This window comes from Bombyx mandarina, chromosome 20 (assembly GCF_030267445.1).
Source record: "Bombyx mandarina strain Sakado chromosome 20, ASM3026744v2".
Classification (NCBI taxonomy): Eukaryota; Metazoa; Arthropoda; class Insecta; order Lepidoptera; family Bombycidae; genus Bombyx; species Bombyx mandarina.
The window spans coordinates 10,358,240-10,375,301 of NC_143226.1; positions in this window are offsets into that span (position 1 = coordinate 10,358,240).

Here is a 17,062-nt window from a genome sequence, read left to right on the forward strand (position 1 = left end):
TCGACCTTGTTTCAACTGAATAAGAAATTTTTGACCGATAAAATGATAATTCGATATTGTTCCTTTTAAAAACGTTTCGGTCAACATCGAAAAGTCTTATGATAATATTTTTATTATACGAATTCAAGCTTTCGGTGTATGCGGTTACAGATGTTTTTTACATGATAAAATAAATATGGAGATACTGTTATTTTGTATTTGTAACAGAAATGACTTTTTGGGAATTGTAATAAATTATTCTAGATGGTTCTAGATTGTCTTATTATACAATATTCGCTACTTTTGATGATATGTAAATGAGAGGGGTCTAACCCATATTATTTTGTGGCGCATTTATTGTGTTAACGGTTTGTGGGGGGGTTGAACGACATTCCCACATAGCAAAGCGTTTTTAGGTCACAACCAAACAAATATGACAAACATACATTGAATCTCTATTATAGTAAAGTAAGTAATATAGAGTAATATGGCTATAGAAATGAACAGGAATAAATATATTTGGGGTAATTTAGTGAAAGGTTTTGATTCCGACTTTAGATTACGAGTCCAAAAAAGATTCTAATCTAAGCTTCTGTTTTTACGAGTCGATGGCTCGTTTGATGTTTTAACAACTTAAGTCCAAAACGAGATCCGATACGCCCCCGTGCGTACCTCCGATGCGATTAACTAGGAAGCATAAGGATACAGAATAACTAAAGAATCGACAATTCAAAAACGATGTTAATAATTTTTTTTTAATAATTTTTAAGTGATAATAACATGTACTTAATTGATTAGATCTATTATTTTATGATTCTAAGGGATCTTAAATGTATTATTATTAAATTCTTTGACTATAATTTCGGAATTTTATATTGTAAATTGACATTTAATAAATTTCAATGAATTCTAAATTTATTTTATATTTGCACACTGTTTGTTCAAGTAAGCACGAGTTGGAATCCGTCGACGCTCTAGACACGTCCTTACAGATCCATCAGGTCCAATTACCTTTGCATTAGACGACTTCAGCTCTAACAAACATTAGGAGCAGGCTTAGGGACACCGGTAACCGTACTCGTCAAACTCAACAAAGAGGTCGACGTGCAACCTAAACCATGCATCAGCCCGCTGAGTTTCTCGCCGGATTTTCTCAGCGGGTCACGATTCCGATCCGGTAGTAGATTCATTCGCGAAGCAGCTACTCTTGAGTTGTTAGGTCTCCTTCGGAGGCGCTCGGGCAGCTGTTAGCAAATCCCGCCCCTTCTGGCTCGCCCACCTGTCCTGGTGAAACTGGAAAGGCGTCCAGGCCACCAGTAATCCTTCAACCATAAAAAAAAACTTTATTCCCTGGGGATAGTATTTATGCAATTGAACGGGCAAATGCCATCGATTTAGTAACGTCAGTTAAGAAAATCTTAAAACAAAAGCTTCATCTTCAGGGCGACAGTAATAACGTGAAAGCCACTCGAGAACAACAAAAAAAAAACTCGAGCGAAACTTTAACAAGTTTTCCCTTTTCCCAATAAACACTTAGATTGATCGAGCTTCCATCTAGTTATAAGTGAGTTTTTACGTCGGTTTTTTCGTCGATGTTTTTCATGAAAAAAAAAACGACAGCAAAACATTGAACAATGAACGACAAAGCAAACTTTTGTCTGGCGCAGCGCTTTCACGAAACAAACGTAGAGTTGGAAGTATTCTAGAATTGGCAAATTATAGTAATATTTATTTTCACTCGGATTTTTTTTTCACTTAATAAAATAGCTATATTAAAGCTTATTTTACAAATTAATCGTGCATTTTTTCATTCATTTCCGAGTAATTCATATCTTATAAATGATAGTTACTAAATTTGGCGTTAACGTTTGATTTAAAATTTAAATTACTTCTGTGACTTAACCTCGCCTCTACTATTTTTGATAAATTATTTCCCCTAACGAATACTTAAAAATTTTGAGACCAAGGTGTTATTTGTCAAGATTTGAATATTGTTACGCCGGTAAGAGTAACGCCATCTATCGCCCAATAGCCGAACGAATATTGAAGGATCTAGTAGCATCTACAACGCTCGAGAAGTACAACGACATCTATTGTCAGATAGCGGAAGCACGCATCGAAAGTGCTCGACTTTGAGGAATATTCGCGATAATTCTTGGGATGTGGTATCGGCTATAAAAGCGTTGCAGAAATGGCACGCAGTTAGTAATCGGAATTACTCGAAGCGAAACAGCGAACCTGAAGCGAAGCGGAAGAAGCGAATTGAGAATTTTAAAAGTAGTTTTAAAGTGTTCTGAGTGATAAATACAGTTTTAAGTTGTACTTTGGTGGAACATTTATTTATCCCGAACCCCAGCGCGCAACGATACATGTATACTTAATACACACGTATAGTATAACGTAAAAGTAATTTTAGTTAAGTCTGCGACTGGCTGATTCCGAAGAAAACACAATTGCTTTAAGCCAACTAAATCAAAGTTTTAGGTCACAGGACTGGTGGTAGGACCGCTTATGAGTCCGCACGGATAGGTACCACCACCCCGCCTATTTCTGAAGTGAAGCAGTAATGCGTTTCGGCTTGAAGGGTGGGGCAGCCGTTGTAACTATACTGATATACCTTAGAACTTATATCTCAAGGTGGATGGCGCATTTACGTTGTAGATGTCTATGGGCTCCAGTAACCACTTAGCACCAGGCGGGCTATGAGCTCGTCCAACCCTTCTAAACAATAAAAAAAAAACAAGAGTGCTGATGCGGGAAACATATTGACATATCAATTAGGTTGAACTTACTTGTCTATCAGTTCAGTTTAGATTTTTTAATGTTCGATATATTTATAGCTCTGTGGCGCTTAGATTAGTGGCACATCCCACATCCACTGAACATTGTTCGTCAATATCATAGCGCAAATATATTCCAGTAGTTTTGATTACTTGAATTTTAAAAGTAATTTTATAAGATAAGATAAGCTCACGTGACGAGGTTAAAGCGACCCCGATTATATCATTACTTCACAGCACACATACACGATATGGTGGTACCTACGTTCTAACAACGCCACCGTTGCTTGATTTGGCTTTGTGTCGCAAATGAATATTCATAGGAAAGCTTCGGGAGCGGTTCTATTACACCCTGTATATAAGGCATTTTAATCCGTATTTCAGCGTTGGAATGTGTATTGAACTTAGCTATTTCCACACGCACTATTTTCAGTCAGTTATACATATACTTCATATCGACGCTTGAAAGGCAAACGTGACTAAGCGACAATAACTGCTTTATACATAAACGAAAGGCAATAACCATATTCGATGCGCAAACAATATATATTTCTAGGCCTATTACGTCCACCCATCTAAGCAATAAAAAAAAAATCATTTCAATCCTACAGCTAGATTCGTTAATTTAGAATTTTTTTCAGGTATTTCAACTTTAAATTAGTCTACTGTAAAGTTCACGCATTGTCGCTTAGTCACGTTTGCCTTTCAAGCGTCGATATGAGTAATGAAGATAGCAATCCATGGGCCAAGTCGTCTTGGCCTAAAGGATAAGACGTCCGGTGCATTCGTATGTAGTCGATGCAACGGTGTTCGAATTCCGCAGGCGGGTACTAATTTTTCTAATGATATACGTACTTAACAAATGTTCACGACTGACTTCCACGCTGAAGGAATAACATCTTGTAATAAAAATCAAACCCGAAAAACTATAATTTGCGTAATTACTGGTGGTAGGACCTCTTGTGAGTCCGCAGGGGTAGGTACTACCGCCCTGCCTATTTCTGCCGCGATACAGTAATGCGTTTCGGTTTGAAGGGTGGGGCAGCCGTTGTAAATATATTTGACACCTTAGAACTTCTCAAGGTGGGTAGCGCGTTTGCGTTGTAGATGTCTTTGGGCTCCGGTAACCAATTAACACCAGGTGGGTTGTGAGCTCGTCTACCCATGTAAGCAAGAAAAAAAAAAGGGGCTGTCGATTTAAAACAGCACTTGTAAAATTGATACAAACTAGAGATCCCGCAGTAGTCGAAATTCGACTATAATTAATTGAAATTGTAAGTTTGTACACTATTATGATTGTATTTTATACTTCTATAATCACAAATTTCGCCAAGACTACACTATAAAAAATATTAACAAAGACAAACAATATTTAATCTATTCTCAATTTGACAACAGACGTCAAGAATAAAAAAAGTTTGACAATAAATAGTATGCATGCGTGTGTGCGTCAAATACATGGTATGTAGTGTGTGTAATGTTTTCCTTATTGATTTAATGTATCTTTTATGCATTATTTTAAAAAAATATTAGCATTGTGCACTTCTCCTCTATATTTTCTATAAGTATGGAATATTTCATACTCCTCCGTCCGCGCAATTTTCGTAAAAAGGGATACAAAGTTTTTGCTTCACGTATTAATATATAGATATACGGCTTTCGTAGTATGTTAGGTTTTATTTTGCATAGACCTTGACGTGTGAAGTCAATTTTAGTACAATGTCCGTCGCGCCCTTGAAACTGGATCGCTTACTGAAATAAGCGGTGGAGTGGTAGTATTATTACTTTATATTTTTTATTGCATATATGCGTGAACGAGCTCACAGCCCACCTGGTGTTAAGTGGTTACCGGAGCCCATAGATATCTACAACGTCAATGCCGCCACCCACCTTGAGAAATGAGTTCTAAGGTCTCAGTTTAGTTAGAACGGCTGCCCCACCCTTCAAACCGAAATGCATTACTGCTTCACGGCACAAATAGGCAGGGTGGTGATACCTACCCGTACGGACTCACAAGAGGTCCTACCACCAGTAATTACGCAAATCATAATTTTGCGGGTTTGATTTTTTTTACACGATGTTATTCCTACACCGTGGAAGTCAATCGTGAACATTTTTTAAGTACTTATTTCATTAGAAAAATTGGTACCCGCCTGAGATTCGAACACGGGTGCATCGCTCAACACGAATGCACCAGACGTCTTATCCTTTACGCCACGATGATAGTAATATTTCTCTATCTATACTCGCTTATTATTGTACATTCCTTATACTATTAGAAAGCTGATATAAGAATAAACACTGGCTAGAAGATTTTGGCTAACGAATTTGTTTTCGAATCGAAATGCGAATGTCCAGTCAAAGTTAATATAAAATGGCCCGCCAATCAGGTCGCCCAACATCCCGTTAGGGTATGGCAAATGTGTGGCAAAAGGGTATGGCAAATGTCTAGTCAAAGTTAATATAAAATGGCCCGCCAATCAGGTCGCCAAACATCCCGTTAGGGTATGGCAAATATGTGGCAAAAGGGTATGGCAAATGTCTAGTCAAAGTTAATATAAAATGGCCCGCCAATCAGGTTGTCCAACATCCCGTTAGGGTATGGCAAATATCTAGTCAAAGTTAATATAAAATGGCCCGCCAATCAGGTCGCCCAACATCCCGTTAGGGTATGGCAAATATGTGGCAAAAGGGTATGGCCCATTAGGGCGTAAAAGCGACTAATCCGGCGTATCTCTCGCTAGAAAATGGGTAGCAGTATTTTTTGAGTATTATTCCAACATATAACCAACCGGCCTTAATTGGTGGTAGGATGTATTGTGAGTTTGCATAGATACTACCATCCTACCTCACCGCACATTGCTTCATGACATTTTGCAGCCATTTTCAACTGCACATGATGCGGTATGCGGTATGATACGGTAGAGAGGGAAGAGGTCGACCGAAGAAGACATGGATGTGTGTGAATGACGATATGAGAGAAAGAGGACTGAGTGTTGAAATGACGGCTGATAGAAGAGAATGGAATAGAAAAATTCGCTGTGCCGACCCCACCTAGTGGGATAAGGTGGAGAAAAAGAAGAAGATAATATGATGCGGTATCTACACGCCACGCTAATAAGCATTAAATCTTGAAACATCAAGTAAAATTAAATGCATTTAAAAATTTATAAAAGTAAAATGATCTTAAAATCTCTTGTGTATTTGTAGATAATTTCATAAGCTACAGAATAGATTTGACCTATTAAAAATGGTTTTAATATAATGTTTTCTTAACTTTCATTATATTATCTCCAATATTTCGAACACTTTTATAGTTTTACTAGTCCTGAAGGACTAAAGCGACCGAAGTCGTTTTAACGAATCGACAGAGAAGATAATATTATCAATGACGAAAAAAACAACACGATACTAAATCGTAAAAGATTGTTTTAATTGCCTTAACGGCTCACAAAAACTAGGTAATGAAATTGCTAGAGTTGATAGAGCTATCCCAGAATAATATAAGTTATTATTATTACGACAAAAACCGAGTTTTTGTTGAAAATATCCCGTATATTTATGAATCATTTATTTACTGGTGATACGACCTCTTGTGAGTCCGCGCGGGTAGGTACCACCGCCCTGCCTATTTCTGCCGTGAAGCAGTAATGCGTTTCGGTTTGAAGGGTGGGGCAGCCGTTGTAAATTTAATGAGATCTTAGAACTCATATCTCAAGGTGGTCTATGGGCTCCGGTAACCACTTAACACCAGGTGGGCTGTGAGCTCGTCCACCCATCTAAGCAATTTTTTTCTTATTAAGACGATGTCAAGGATTCTTGTTTTATGTCCTCGGTTTATGTCTGGATTTAGTCCATTCATAATCTCCGCGTGTTCGTGTAAATCTTCACATAATTCAACTCGGTTTTTTTTTTTTTTTTTTTTTTTTTTTTTTTTTTTTTTTTTTTTTTTTTTCCTACCTATGCTGATAGCCTTCAGAGGCTATTTCAGCTTCACCCTAACGTTAGTAGGTGAGCTCGCGGGGCTCAACCGGAGAGTTGCTAACACTGACCCTAGCAAGAGCAGTGCTTCGCAGAATCTACCACCGGATCGGAAACGCGACCCACTGAGAAGATCCGGGAAACTCAGTGGGCTGTGTCTATGGGTTAGTTCGCTCGTCGAGCCCTTCGTCGCAAGCGACGGGTTCGACGAGGACGGTGACCGGTGCTTGTGGTGCCTAAAAGCACCGTTAATGGATCAGGAGGATCCGTAATGACGTGCTTTGGGCGACGTCGACGGTTTACCATTCGGTCTACTGGGTCGGGTATGTAATTTCCAGCGGCTACGATGAGAGGGTTCTCATGTCGTGCCGCCTTCTCAAAATGGCGCAGCGATGCCGACTGTAGATACTTACTAAGGGAGTCGAGCTCCAGGTCGTCGTGGAGATCCACATTCCTAAGGAACCAAGGCGCTCCGACGGCTATCCTGCAGAATCGTGATTGAATAACCTGAAGGGATTTCAAGTTGGTGCGGGCTGCGTGAGCGAACACTACGCTTGCATACGTCATGACGGGGCGTATACAAGTTTTGTAGAGAGTTACCTTATTACGGAGGGACAGTTTGCTTCGACTACAAAGCATTGGATAGAGTCGTCCTAGAATAAACGCGGCGCGGTCGCGTACCGTTTTTATATGGGGACGGAATGTCATCCCTCTGTCGAGGGTGACGCCTAGATATTTGACCTTCGAGACCCACGGAATGGGCTGGCCAAAGAGAGTGATGGGGCTAACGGCGGAGGTGTTTGCGCGCCTACTACGGAGTGGGATGCTCGAAGTGATGTTCGGAGGGCGACCCCTTTTGAAGAGCACCGCTGCGCTTTTCGTGGGGTTGATGTCTATTCGCCACTTCCGGAACCACTGTCCCAGGGTGGCTACTGCGATCTGGAGTCGCCGATGAAGCAGCGACATCTTCCTACACGAGTAGTAGATAGCCGTGTCATCGGCGAAGAGCGCTAGATGGGTCTCCGGAGACCGGGGTATATCATTGATATACAAACTAAATAATAACGGGGAGAGCGCGGAGCCTTGCGGGACTCCGGCGGTCAGTTGACGGGGACGAGAACGAGTTCCCTCTACTCGATATCGAAACGAACGGTTCGACAAGAAGTCTCGTATGATGAGCACGAGTCTGTCTGGCACTCCCATGTTGTACAGTTTATAAATTAAACCGTTGTGCCAGACTTTGTCGAACGCCTTCGCGATGTCGAAGAAGAGGGCGCCGGTCGGGATTTGTTTACGCCTATTTAGTCCTATCAGAATGTGCTCCGTGAGGCGGTGCACTTGTTGTACGCACGAGTGTTTTGAGCGGAATCCGAACTGTTCGTCAATGAGAATTTTGTTCGCGGTAACAAAATCCCAGAGGCGTTTCCTAAGGAGCCGTTCGTAAATTTTTCCTATCGTCGAGAGGAGACTAATCGGACGGTAACTAGAAGTTTCGTTTGTCGGTTTGCCCGGCTTATGTATACCGATAACGTCCGCTTCTTTCCACACCGCGGGAAAGATGCAGTGCGTCATAGCGGCATTTAAAATTGTAGCCAACATTGCTATCAGTTGGACTGGCAAAAATTTTAGCGCGCGGTTGTGGATGCCGTCGGAGCCGGGTGCCTTCCTAGGTTGTAGGTTGTGGATCGCGTCTCTAACTTCGTCAGTGGTAATGGGGGGTAACGCGTCCGAGGGCGGCAGGGAAGCTCTGCGCTCGACCTCCCTGTCGACTAACTCGGTGTGTTCGGGGTCCGCGTGTTGAGTGCTGGTGGTGCACTGCTCTTGCAGTGCATCGGCCAGCAGCTCAGCCTTGTCATCGTCATCGAATGCCGGTGGTTGGCCTGAAGGGCGTACGAGGGGAGGCATAGTAGCGGTAGTTTCGGATTTGAGAGTCCTAGCTAGTCGCCAGTATGCTTGGTGGGAGGGCGCGAGTTGTTCTAAATAACTATGCCAATTATCGTTACGCGCGTCGCTTAAGCGGGAGTGGACTTCGCGTTGTAGACGACGCATCCGAATCCGGTTTGAATGCGTGGGAAGACGATCGTAGGCCCGGATTGCCGCGTTCCTAACTCTTAAGAGATTCCTAAGATCGGGGGACAGTCTGATGCGGTGGAAGCTGTCCTCCACATCGACTTCTTTAGAAGATCTAATAATCGCGGAAGATATGTGATCGGTAATGATGTTTATGGATTCGACGGTGTCCTCGGGGGATAGATTCGAATCCGGGCCGTAAGGGAGGATTGGCGGAGCGGTGTCGGCTAGGCACGTGCCCAGCTTATTCCAATCCACCATGGTCCTCGTAACAGTGACTGGGTTGTGGGGGCGACCGAGCTGCATAACGACAGGTCGGTGGTCTGAGTCGAGCTCTGACATTGCTTCGATGGAACGCAAGCGCAGAGTTACGTTCCTAAGCAATGCCAGGTCTATAGTGCTCGGACGGAGCGCGATGTTATACGGATAACATGTTGGAGTTGGGGGACCGACTATTTCAAAGGTGAGGTCGTCTATAAACGCGTCGAGACGCCTACCGTTAACGTTAGTACGATGGCAGTTCCACCTAGTGTGGTGGCAATTTAAATCGCCTGCCAGGATGACGGAGTCTCCCATGCCGAACAGTGACTCGATGTCACTGCTCAGAAGGGGCTTGTCCGGGGGAGATAAACAGATGCGATGACGATCGGCTGGTGTCCCGTCAGCGAGATACGGCACACTGACGCCTCGATATGTGAGAGCGAGGGAGTATCGAGAGGGACAACGTGCAGGGCCCGCCTATAGTAAATGGCAGTCCCGCCTTTGGAGGCGGTGAGTCTGTCATTCCTAACCATGACGTAATTCGCGACTTTCGGGTCGCGACGCGAGGGCTTCAGACAGGTTTCCTGCACTAGTAGAATATCTACAAGATTATCGCGGAGGAATTCGAAAATTTGATCGCGTTGCCGCGCGAGTCCGTTAGCATTGTAGAATGCCAACGTAAGGGAATACGGTTTTTCTCTACCTTTTTGCGCCATTGATTACCGGTAAAGATTTTTATAAAGTGCGGGACACGGACTCGTATACGTCCATGTGATCGAACGCGGCCGCGAGTCTCTGTTCGGGGGTTACCGACCTACGTATCGCGTCTGCGAACGATCGCAGACGGTCGAAGTTAACAGCGGTGACGAAGTCGCGCACGAGCGCGAAGTCGTTAACGGCAGAGGGTTGCGGGGGGCGGAACGCGGGCGCGGGGCGAGGTGCGAGCAGGGGCTGGGGCGCGGGGCGTGTCGCGAGCGGGGGCGGGGGTGCGGTTTGCGTTCCCGCCTTCGTATACGGCAGCGGCTTTTTCCACGCTGAGACCGTGGGAACTGCAGCCGGCACGAAGGCAGGTTTCGGCACTGAGGGTGCCGAAGTCTTTGGGCCGACGGTTCGCGGAGCTGGGAGGGTTGAACGCTTGCGCGGAGCCCTAGGACATCCACGGTAGTTCGCGGGGTGCCCTTGCTTAAGGCATAGGACACAACTTGGGGGTTCGGTCGCGGTTTCCCTATCTCTAACGCAATCTAACGTAGCGTGATCGCCGAGGCACTTCACGCAGCGGGGACGCGCGTGGCAATTACGCGCCGAGTGGCCATATAGCTGGCATCTGTAGCACTGCCCGAGAGTGCCACGTTTATGGGGGGCTTCGATGGAGACCCCGGATAAGCCGCAAACTTTCGAGAGGCATGAAATTTTCTTTTTGGCCTCCGGGGTTGGCTCCAACGCGACAAGAATCATATTATAGGGCTGCTTGCCCCGCCCACTGTGCATCCGATGCACACTAACTATAGGGAGTGACTGAGCGATCAGATCCTCCTTAACGTAGTCGATGTCTAACTCCTTGGGGACTCCGCGTATTACTACGCGGAGCTCGCGGTCCTCCTGAAGAGCATAGGTGTGAAAACCTATGTTCTCCTTTCGGAGGTATGAAGAGAGGGCCCTATGGTCGCCCGGCGTTGCGACCTTTATCTGAATCCCATGCGCGACGTTACGCGCATGGGTGTAATTAATTTTGTTTGCCTGAAGGGCCTGGGATACTCGATTCCACGCTGTCTTCTCTTGAAGTATCAGCGGGGGCGGGGCAGCTACTTTAGGAGCGGGCGCGGGCTTGGGACGCGGCGGTGGGGTTACGCGGCGCGCGGAGTCCGACTCCGGTGTAACTACTACCTTCGGTCGAGAGGCGGGCGCGGATTTCGTTTGTTTTGTTGTGGAGCTCCGGGACTCCACGACGCGAGTACGTTTTTTACCGCGGGTAACCGTTTGGAACCCATCCGAGGTTCCGGGCTGAGGGCTGGGCGCGGATTCAAAGTCCATCTCCGATTCGGTATCGGAGCCTGAACTATTAGAGACAGAGCTATTAGAGACGATCGAGGTCGCGACGGACGAAGTCAGTGAGGCTGACGCAATAGACGCGGGCGCGGGGGTGGGGGTAGCGCTAGGCGCTATGTGAGACGCATCGTCGGAACGTGCGCTCGAACTTAACGCGGCGGCGGGGGGCGCGCGGCGTGCCTCCGAGGCACGGTTGAAATACGCGGCGACGGACGCGGGGGGGGAGGGATTGCCACGAGAGGCCCTATAGCTGAGATACTCGGCCCTAATTGACGGGTACCTATCCCGGAGGAACCCGACAATGTCCCTAGCACTATCACTGTCGCACACAAAATCTTCGCTCATCTTCGGTCTTCTTGCCCGGGGGGGGGCGGCCCCGGGACTTTTGTTGAGCTCGCCGAAAGGCGAGGCCCCGGATAGGATTTGTAACCCCCCTGTGCTGCAGGACAGCAAGGAGCAGGGGGGGGGGAATGCCTATGCCGTGAAAACGGCAATCGGCGGGGAAAAGGAAAGGAACCCGCTCGGGCTGTATAGTGCTACAGCAGGCAGAATCGCGAGCGGGGGTCTAGTCTTGAAAAAGACTGTTGTTTTTGGGAAGGGTTAGGAAATCGCTAGCCTGTGAGTGCCACAGGAAGCTGAACGTAGCGATTGGTTTTGCCTTGAAAAAGGCAGTTGGTAAGGGTGGGTTCGCGGTTACAAAACTTTAGCGCACAAAAATGGACCTCCATACGCAGATCGCAAGCGACCAACGGATCGGCACGTCCGCACTACTGAATTGTACGCACGATGTATTCACGGTCACTACACTGTCGAGCACAACTGTGAGTTCAGAGACGCAGCTCGCAAGCGGGCCACGGATCGGAAAGCACGTCCGCGCACGACCGAGTCGTGAGCGAGAATGTTCAACTCGGGAAACTACAAATCATATTTCAAATAGATAAATCAGAGATAATTTTATAATGAAAACTTTTTATACTTCTATATTTCGAGCGCGAATTAGTACTACTGCTTATTTATATTAATTATGTGTTTTACTTTAACGGGCAAGACAACTACTCAACAGAGATTCCAATCCTTTGTCTCGAGATGAATTCCAGTACTTTCTTTGTTACATCCGACTCTCTGGCTCTACTACCAGAGGAACGCTAGCTCGCCTGTTTTTCTATAGAAACTCAAAATGCTATTCTAAATTTATTCTAGTGTCATTCCGCGGCTCATTGTTTCCGAGCTCCAACGAACTAAATGTGTATATGTGGAATGGTATGGCGAAATCCACTGGATACCTACTTAGTTTAACAACAAAATCTTTTATTTTTTCAGGAAAAATATATACTACTATTCGTAACATGTTTATTTATGTTAATTGCTGACTGTCATTTATGTTTTCTTATCTATACATCTATACATATAAATAAAATTGGAGTGTCTGTTTGTAGTATTGAAATAACAGCTTTTTACTATATGCATATGAATATATATACGGCACATACATCAAAATAACATTTTTTAACATTTTTGTCTGTCTGTCTGTCTGTCTGTCTGTCTGTATGCTCCGGCTAATCTCTGGAACGGCTGAACCGATTTTGATGAGACTTTCACTAATAGGTAGCTGATAATATAAGGAGGATAACAAATATAAGGTAACTTAGGCTTCTTTTTTAGACTAGCTTCGCCCCGTGGCGTTACCTGCAGTTATTGTTGTACCGCGCGCAACATGGCGGGCTTCGCCTATCAATACTAAAATGTAATGTTTCCGAAGCGAAGCGAGGGCGGGTCGCTAGTTTTAAAATAAAATTAGTGTGCCAGTGTGAATTGACCAAAAAGTACCGATCTTCCCACTTATATGTATCTATTATGTTATAAAATTGAAACCTATTCAAAGGTCATGAGTGAAATTTTTCAATGCAAAGACAAATTATGTAATCGTATCTAGGCGGGTAGAATGAAATAGTGAATGAAATTGCAAACAGACTATTCTCTGCTCCATTATCGAGTTTGATTGTAGTTAGCCCAGAAACTTTTCTGTGTCTTCATCAATTGTAAAACAATGTAAATAATAAGGACATTCATTCGGCCAAAATCTTCCTTTGAGCTTACAGTGAGTGGCCACGAAAATCTTGTCGTCAGTCAGACACATGCATTTTTTATTAATCTATTGCCAGAGCTTTTATGGCTTTAGGGCGTTATGGAAAAGTTTAGGGGAGACCTATGTCCAGCAGTGGCCGTGTGTGGTCCTAGACTTTACCATCGATTTGAGATGCACCATTGACAAGAATCGACAAGAATTTAAGGGTGGGTTAAAGTTTCCTTAAATATATTTTTGCATCGAAAATATTTTTGCGTCACATCACATCACGCTTCTTCTAACGAGGCTTGTGGAGAGTACTTAACGGTAGGCAGCGGCTTGGCTCTGCCCCTAGCATTGCTGAAGTCCATGGGCGATGGTAACCACTTACCATCAGGTGGGCCATATGCTCGTCTGCCTACACGGGCAATAAAAAAAAAATAAACTGGCAGGATATTTTAAATCAAAAGAAAAAGCCCCGCTCTACCAAGCACTGCCTAGAGTCGAGATTAGTCAGACTGCTGATGCCGTGCTCAACAATTTCAAACCTTTTATTACAGTTAACAGGAAATATTTTACAATGAATAAGTCTGCAATGCAATGCAATTATATCTACGTAGATACCCCACTTATTTTAAAACAATCGTAGCCCTGAAAGAAACTACTGCAACAAACTCAGCAGGCATGTCTTTTTTGAGCTGAGTTAAACTATATCTATACAGAGTTACTCAATGTTGATTACGTAAGTCAAAAAACACAATAACACGAAGATGATGGATATAATTGATAGCTATATCCCAAATACTTTACAAGGTCACTTGGTTGATTTCCGCCATTTCTATGTGGGAAGCGTTAGATGGATTCCATTGGTACAGCTGACAAAGAGTACAAACAAATGATTTACGATATTTTTAAGCATCGGCGTAATTTATGTATATTATAATTTTTGCGCACGGTTTTCTTGTGTCTATGCGGTTATGATTGGTGTTTAAAAGGAGCAACCGTAAATAAATTGGCGTAAATAATTAAAATAAGATTTAGATTTAATTAAATTTATTTTTATTTATTAAGATTTTTGGTTTGAGTTTGTTCTTTTTTTGTTTTGTTTTGTTGTTGTTGTTTGTTATTCTTTTGTCAATGTACCTACCATGCATTATCTCTGCACCACCCTATGGTCGACTGGAAGAGAATGCCCATGGCATTAAGTCCGCCTGTGTACAAGTTTTGTTTTGTGCATAAAGTATAAATAAATAAATAAAAAAAAGCAAAAAAACTTCAGAGGTGTCAAGGGACACCCGGATGGAACGAAGTTCCTTTCGATTAATTAGTGAAGGAATTGTAATTTTTTTTTTAAGATATAATAATAAATTACGGCATTATTAAGAAGAAAAAGACAATACTATGAACTAAATTACTATTGTTGAAACGCTATCTCGAGAAACTGTACTCATTACGCGGACCAATCGGATACGAGCAATGTCACGCGATAAGCGCCTACACGTTGATTGGTCAGAATGACGGATCTAAAAAGTGTCGTGACAACTTTTCGTAAGAATTTTTTCCGTCTAGCCCCCTTTCACAACGCGCGATAAGGAACTTCGTTCCAATAAAATCACGTCCACTGCGTTTCTTGACGGATCTTCTCAGTAGGTCGCAATTCCGATCCGGTAGTAGATTCTGCGAAGCACTGCTCTTGTTAGGGCTGGTGTTAGCAAATTCTCTCTGGTTGAGTCAATGAGGCCACCTACCCGTCCGGGTCTAGTTAGAATAGTTAACTGCTTAGGCTACCAGCGAGGTTAATACAAAAAAAAAGATGTGTGGTGTCGTGGGACACCAGATAGGAACGAAGTTCCTTATTATAAAAATATTAATTTTAAGGTCTATTCGAGGTATAAAGAAAATAAAACTGGAGGTTTCACAACAACCCACGGTCATTCGGTACATAACGTGCGAACTTATTATGGTACACTTCATTCACGGTTGCTTGCATAAGAGTTAGTGTATTGCGCAAACGAACGCTCTGAGATCGTTGTCAATGAATGGTAAAAAATATTTTATTTTTTGTACGTTATTACAAAGTTAAGTCGTACACTATGTGCATTACTAATAAAAATCTTACGTTACGGACTTTTTTTCCGGTTAGGGTACCTCTCGGGCATCGTCCCATAAGGAACTTCGTTCCAATAAAAGAATCTCACATATAACTAAGATGGGCTTAAAAAAAGATGTTGCAGTTGCTAGAGCGAACCGAAATAATGTAGAACTAAGAATCTTTATAAGAAATTGTCTATTCATTAAGTTTTCGCTAAGTTCTATTCGTTTAAATGCGACTTGTAATGAATCTTGCGTCCGCTTACTGACCCTAACTTTGAGTTCAAAATCGCGTGTCATGCTTAATGGCATTAAGAGCATTTGTTTAGTGAAATTGTATCAAAACCATCGCAACAAATTCAGCAGACATGGCTTTTCTGTGCCGAGTTAAACTATATCTATATAGAGTTACTCAATATTGATTACGTAAGTCAAAACACTCACACTAACACGAAGATGATGGCACATCGTCCAGACTATTCGATACAACTTCTATATAACGCTATTAGCTTCTTTCCTTTTTATGAATGACTAGCGACCCGCCCTCGCTTCGCTTCGGAAACATTAAAACACACATGAAACAAAAAAAAAATAAAAAAAAAAAAAAGTAGCCTATGTTCATCAGGGACAATGTCGGCTTCTAATGGAAAAATAATTTTTCAAATCGGTCCAGTAGTTTCGGAGCCTATTCGAAACAAACAAACAAACAAATCTTTCCTCTTTATAATATTAGTATAGATATAGACTAGCGGCCGCTCCGGCTCCGCTCGGGTCTTAAACAAAAAACGTTATTTTATTTTTTTAAGTAAAATAACACTTATTAGTGTCGTAACTATAATAGTCAGACACATGTTGTCGCGACACTTTTTGTAAATAATAATGTGTTCTACAAAGTCGTAGTACATTATTTTATTCTATAATGATTTGAAGTTATAAAAGACTAGCGGCCCGATCTGACTTCGCTCGGGTCTTTAACAAAAATTTCAACGATATTTGAGGTTGTTTTATTTTTTTTAAATAAAAGAACACTTAGGTATGGCGTAATAACTATAATAGTTAGACATATGCTGTCGCGACACTTTTTGTAAATAATAATGTGTTCTACAAAGTCGTAGTACATTATTCTATCATCAATAGTTTTCGCAGGGCACGCGATGTAAAGAATATTTTAGGTTTTTTTGTACACCTTGGTTACATTATTGGAGTTTTAGTAAGGAACCCTAATTTTTTTCCAAAAATATTAAAGCTTATGTCACTCGAGAGTAGTCTAGCTTCCAAACAGTGAAAAAAATTTTTCAAATCGGTTCATTAGTTTTGGAGCCTATTCAAAACAAACAAATCTTTCCTCTTTATAATATTAGTATAGATAGTAGTTACTATACGTAGTTGTATTTTGGGTTGACACACATTTTCTTCCCTGCCTAGTTTAAAACATTATCATATTCCAAAGAAAAATTAAACTTACCTCCATATTTCTACTCTGTATACTACATTCGTAAGTGTATTTGTCAAGACTTGAAGTATGTGTGTTTATGATTTGTGAAGCAATTCGGAGACACGTAATATCACACAGTAAACTGTTTATACGCAGCTACGAACATAAGCAAGTCTTTCGGTTTTTTTTACTGACTTCAAATAAAAGAAAAGCGGGAGGCTCCCAAAGTGTTTCGATCTGTCTTTTTTCGATTTCAAATCTAAAAGGCGGTGGCTCTCAAAATGTTTTTAGGTCTCTATAGTATCTATATCTATACTAATATTATAAAGAGGAAAGATTTGTTTGTTTGTTTGT